This window comes from Camelus bactrianus, chromosome 13 (genome assembly GCF_048773025.1).
Source record: "Camelus bactrianus isolate YW-2024 breed Bactrian camel chromosome 13, ASM4877302v1, whole genome shotgun sequence".
Taxonomy (NCBI): domain Eukaryota; kingdom Metazoa; phylum Chordata; class Mammalia; order Artiodactyla; family Camelidae; genus Camelus; species Camelus bactrianus.
In genome coordinates, this window is record NC_133551.1 from 19,748,296 (window position 1) to 19,755,059 (window position 6,764).

The window sequence follows — 6,764 nt, forward strand, 5'->3', positions numbered from 1 at the left end:
CAGCCGTCTGCCTCCCGTGGTAGAAGCAGAAAGAACAAATCCCCCCTGTTGCCATCCTTTCATAACTTGTGACAGGTTTGTGACCTCCAATTAGGCCCTTAGATTCTTCCCTTTCCGATGTTGATGTTGAATCTTCAGTGAGTGAAGCAAAGACAAAAGGAGTGTGGGGAACTTGTTGGCACATGGCAGCATCCTGACCAGATAATCTGCTGAACAGGAACTTTTGGTGATTGTCTGGTGTTCCTGCTTCTTTCAATTTTGTGAGATCAGCTTCAAAGATTACTTTTAGCATAGAACAGCTAAAGTTAGATTCTATGACTGCAATTAAGAACTCTAAATTGATGTCCAGTTAGTGAGAATAAGAACCAAATCTTCTTGATATTTTCGCCCAATATCGGGTATTTCCCGGTAAAATACATAATTTTATGGCAACTCACAATGCTTTTATAGTGGAACGGGTGTAGACATTTTTTACTGCACTATGCTCAAGTTTTTAAATAAATATATGTTATTACATGAAATATGCTATGAATAGATAAAATATAAGTAGACATATATTGGGAAGGAAGGACTAAAGATATATGCAAACTCAAGCATTTGCTTCTGCCAAATAATATATATTTAAATAACTTGGTATCATCATCAACTTTAATGGTATTTTATTTCGATTCCCATATGGCAGTATGGTCTATTTGCAGTCAGTATCTACGTTTCCCATTGCTTTAAGTTGTGTTTTAGTGTGCCCTTGTATCCGTTCTTCTATTTAAATGATAATGTTATGTCTGGGCTGTTTTCGGAGCCCAATATTCCCGTAAATATATATTGCATTTGACAAGGCAGGTCCAAGATCCAATAAAATAATTATCGACAATCTTTAGAAAATTCCTTAAGTTATTAAATACCAAGGAGTCTGTTCAGGGATATAGTTTATTTCCTGTATGTCAGCCACTGCAGCAGTTTTCTTACTACTGGGGCTCCTCACATTGTTGCACCCTGAGATCTACGCACAGATTTTTGTGAAATATAACTTCATAGAGTTGAGCACTGCTCTAAGACTGCGTACCAGCCCCAAATAGTCAGTTTGACATTTATAAATCTTTTTATCTTCTTATGGGAGGTAATCACCCTACACATAGAATAAAGAGAGAAGAAAGATCTGTCCTGTCTTTGTTCACATTTTCCATGGGCTTATCGCTTTTATTTTTTGTTGTCTTGTTTCCTATTTTTCTGTTGATTTTCACCTTCTGCTTCTACACATCAGCTGTAGAGCTTTCTTATTTCTGTGGAGTATTTTGGGCTGGTTGTAGGGAACAGAGTACACAAGGGGGCCTAAAAATATTTCACAGGTTGAAAAGAGGAAATTATAACTATTATTTTGCCATCTGCAAATCTAACACTGTACCTATATTGAAAGAATAATAGTATTTATAGTTTTTCTGGCAGAGAACCTGGAACGTAGTGGATACTCATGAAAGGATAACCTCTTTGCAATGTTAAGAAACAAAATAAAACAATAAAATATCTTTGTGATTTTCAAATGTTCACAAATAATAGAATTAAATTTCAGACATCTGAGTTCCTAATCAAATATCCATATATTATAAAAAGCAGCTCCTTTATTTTGTATTATAAAAAGCACATAAAGCAAAGTTTATGTGCTTCTCTTGATTCTTCTTTGCAACTTCAATTTTCTATGATATTTGGAGAGTAATGTTTTAACATTTTCTTTATGAGTAGAACAGAGTCAAGCCTCTAATGTGTGTCTGCTTAAATTTGATTACCTAAAGAATAAAATGAAACATGCATTTTCGTCTACTACTTAGTGATGTTTTTCCATTAAATCTGACAAAATTGTCCATTCCTATAATGATTAAATTACATATTTATTTGATCAAAATAATTTTATGAAACTAAGACATTTAAGCTTAAAAATATCTCAAGCATCATTTAAGAAAAGTACTATAATAAACAAACATTAACTTTTTCTCTAGTATTTCCTGGAAAGATCTTAGGGATCTAAGATAATTGAATATTTGAAGAACAATAGATCCTGCAGAATTATATACAGTGGGCTCAGAATAATATCTTCACTTGTATGCAAACACTTAATGATATGCTGGTAGGCTTCCATTTAGTATGTCAGTTTCAAACAGCCTGAAGCTTTCCAAAAGGATGTAATGGGAAACAATCTCTTACTCATATTTTTTAAGTTCATATATTTTGAGCATCATTTTTGGACAACACTGTCCTAGGTTTTAGGAATGCAAAGATAAACAGGGTATGATCTCTGTCCTCAAGAACTTTAAAAAGTATTGAGATCAAGGAAATAAAATTAACTAAGGCAAGTCAAATGGAATATTCAGGAGCTGCACGAGTGACATGCATGGGGGCAAGAAAAATAAGTAAACCTCAGAGAACAGGGATCAAGGAAGTTTCAATGTCTAAACAGGCTTATCTGACAGGTTTTAGTAAAACAGTAGAGAAGGAAACAGAATATATTTGGGAATGATTGAAAATCATGAACAAAGTCAGAGGGCTACTGACATGCCTGGTAGAAGAGTGCAGGGACAGTGCGAAGAGAGATGGCACAGGCGGGAAGGAACTGTGATTCAAAGGGAAGGACAGGATTTCAAAATTGTAGAATAAATAAACAAGATTATACTGTATAGCACAGGGAGATATACACAAGATCTTATGGTAGCTCACAGAGAAAAAAATGTGACAATGAATATATATATGTTCATGTATGACTGAAAAATTGCTCTCTACACTGGAATTTGACGCAACATTGTAAAATGATTATAAATCAATAAAACAACAACAACAACAACAACAACAAAAAACCAAAGGGAGAGCATGCAAGTCTTTGCAGTTCACTTGAGGGAGTCGTTCTGCCCTCCTTAGGCCATGGAGAGTCCTTGCAGGTCATTGAGGAAGGGATGGTGTGATACAATCTATGTTTTGGAAAGCTAACGCTGCTATGACTAGTGAAATAAAAAGCCAGATAATTTTAGAGGACTGGATTGGCACTGGGGAGAACACAGACTCGGATGTGGATAAACTGTCACGAGAAGAGATGATCTTTACACACCGATTGTTTTTTTTGGAATAAATGATGTCTGCTCAGCAAAAACACATGGGCGATCATCTATACAGATCCGCTGCTATGCTCTAAGAGATCCTATTACCAAGATGATGCTAAATTTTAATGATACAACGTTATAACTGCATTTGTTAGAGGTCAATCTCCCTAAGAGCAGCACACATTTAGAACATTCATAAATAGCAGAAAATGAAAAAACAGATCTTTAGGAGAGAATGACATCATGATGTGGAGAATAGGAAACTGCAATGAAGGGTAACGATTAGTGTGTAGCAAAAGGAGAGTGAATGCTTTCTCCTTGCCCTGTGGTGTTCTGTGCCACCTTTTATACACGGAGCTCTCGAAAGCCACTTTCCAGAGAGCAGAGCACATGAAATGCATTCATGATCTGTAATTTAAAACTACAGTTGTGCGAAATTGCAGTTTAAGCTTGTATGGATCTATACCCACTGAGTTTGAATTAAGATTTACAAATATGTATTAGGCTTGATAAGACAGTCATTGAACGAAAAATACAATTTGTGGTACAGAAATGCAGCAAAAATATGAAAATTTAAAATATGTATGAAATCTTTCTCAGCAATATGCTGATTAGATCTTAGGCAATGCATATAGCACATTTCAGTAATCAATCGTGGTGTATATTCTGAATGCCATGATTCTAAGCCTCTTAATTTAAAAATAAATTGGAGGAACTTATTCTGTAAGTAATTACTTCAGAAACACATCATGTCCTAACAAAACTCATTCATAGTCAAGAGACTAATAAAACAAATCGACCTTTAAGTTCTTGGTTTTAAGTGGCTATGGCTGAAAATCTCAGGTTAAAGCAACACATTTTTTTGCCATAATTGTGCATATCTTCAAGCAAAAGACAGTTCTAGAATTACTCTAAAATTCATGCAAAGGAGAGGCCAAAGAGCAAGGTAAAAAGTTGAAAAAAATAATACACCATCATGTTTATTAATACCAGAGTCATATGATCCTATAATGGGCAGACTAATGATAAGCTAGCCCAGACCCACACTCGGTTCAGGAATTAGCTCAGAAATGCTGTTTCTCAGCCCTGGTCATACGTTACAACTGACACCCACAACCATCATCTCTAGACGATCTCATTTAGTAGGTCTATTTTTAAAATACCCGCAGGTCATTGTAATGTACAGTCATGGTTGAGAACCACTGCTTTCCCACAAAATATTAGCCAAGATGAAGCACACGGCTTTGCAATTTGGGGATAATTTTTATTCCGGGAAACATCTTTCTATTAAGTTATGATCTGGGTTCTTATAACTTTCATCCATTGAAGTTACATCAGCGCTTCTTTCTTTTAAAAAGCATTTCCTTGTTTGTCACTTATTTTATTTTCTAATAAAGTATAAGTTAAACAGCAGGGGGGCTGTTTGAATTAGTTTTTATCACCATCAATATGGCTAACGTTTAATATGGGTTTGCTATGAAGCTGACACTAACGTAGGTGCTTTATTACAATAATTTTAACTTTTTATCAGGTCTAGGAGGTAGATATTATTACTATCTCCATTTTAAATATGAAAAAGTTGAAATAGAGCAGATTTTAAGACATGCTTCAAATTGCATGACTAGAGAGTCCAGTAAGTGGGGATCTGATCCAAGCCTCAGTTTTAAAACCATTGTCCTCCACCTGTCTCCTCACCTCTTCCTAACTGCCCTCGTTGGTTATCCTCACAGAGGAATTATAGGGCTCAGTCCTAAGCAGCTAGTCTTTTTTATCTATACTTTTCTCTCTACGAAACTCATTCGATACTGTGACATTAAATCTACCTGCACTTTTTATACTGTCAGCAATTCAAAAAATGTCTATCTGGAGCGCCAACCCTTCCTCTTGAACACTAGACAGGTGTGTCCGAACATCGTTATCAGGATCCCCATATCAGTCAGATTCCTGCAGGAGACAAATTAAAAATTACAGTTAGACACTTGGAGGGAAGTTTAATCGGGGCACAACCTTAAAGACCTGAGTAATGTCTTAAGAACACCACACAGGAGAGTGCAGGGCACTGTGCTAGTCTTGGAGGGGAAAAGGGAGGGAGAGGTTACTGGAACCCGGAGATGGAGAGCCAGGGTGGAGACGGCTGCTTTGTAGGACCACGACCTTAGTTCATGGGAGGTCAGGGGAGGTGATAACCCACGGGGCCCCTGTGGAGAGGGCGCCCAGGGAATACAGACTTCAACTTCATTCTCCTCCCTCCAGCCTTTTGATGATGCTCCCTCTTTGCTAAACTCTACTAGAAGCTGGAAAGTAAGAGAGGTGTAGATGTTATTCCCAAAATTGGCCTCCCCGGGGCACAAAGCAGGATGGAGAAGGGTAAGTGTGAGTGTGAATCAGTTCTATGTTTGCAGAATGAGAGCATTCCAGGGGACAGCATACGGAGAAGCCACAAGAAGAAAGCCCGCAGGCCAGTAGGTAGTTCAATATATCTGGAATAAAAGATTCAGAGTGACAATTTACGAGGTGGGAGAAATAAACAGCTGCCAGATTATTAAAAATCTTTTAAACTAAATTAAGGACTTTGGATTTTGAATTTTAGAGCAGAAGGGTGTCATGCTAATATTTATGTTATAGAAGCCACATTCTGGCTTCTGACTGGAGTCTAGATTACACAGAGAGCAGGACTTGCAACCAAAGGACCAGTTAAGGGACTGGCTGTCAGACAGCCAGGCAGCAGTGTGATGGGGTAGAAATAGAAAGACAGATTGATGAGAGATTTAATAGGTAGATTTTGCTGGGATTTGGTGATTACTTAGATGCTGAGGGCAAGGGAAAAAGAGAAGTCAAGGATGAAGCCGAAATTTCTGGCATGTATCATTTAGAAGATGCAGTACCATTGCCAGTGAAAGGAAAGAGACCTGAGAGAGACGAGGAAGAAAATGATGGTTGAGGTTTTGCTCGTATTTAAGACATTAAGTTCAAGATGCCTGTGGAACATTTTAGTAGAAATGTCCCGTAGTGTGGTGGGTATGTAGCCTTGGCCCACAGAAGAGAACAGCCATCTAGATGTCACTTTGTGGCACATTAATACTTATTAAAGAAGTGAAATGGATGACCGAGTTAGGTGACTTAGCAGGAAAAAAGACATCTTAGGTATAACTGAGTTAATGCTCACATGTGTTTCAATACACTCAGCTAATAACAAGCATAAGAATTTTGACTAAAAAAAGATATTTAATGCCAATAGTAAAAGATTGGTTGTTTCTAAAGCCTGTCTTACAATTCTAATTAACTTCTACGAGTACTCCTTTATGAAAGTTTGCTGATTGGATGTTTTATGGAGTAAAAGCTTTTTAACCAAGTTGTAGAGAAAACACTCTTGCAAAGTTCTTGAGAAAGAAAATTCCAGGTACCCCAATGGCATGACAGACTTTGAGTTTTAGAATTGGAGTGGACATTCAAGGTCATGTGGTGGTCTCCGAAGTCGCGCATTTTAGATTAGAGAGCAAAAGACCAGGTAGTGATACCAACGGGTGAATCATTCCCAAACAAATCATAACGAGAGGACATATTTAGTTAGGATAAGTAATGACAAGTATATGTACGGGCTAATCAAGTATTTTCACATAGAACGATGTCTCCGGTGGAAGGTTGATGGGAATTACAAGGGAAGGGGGAAAGTAAACGACA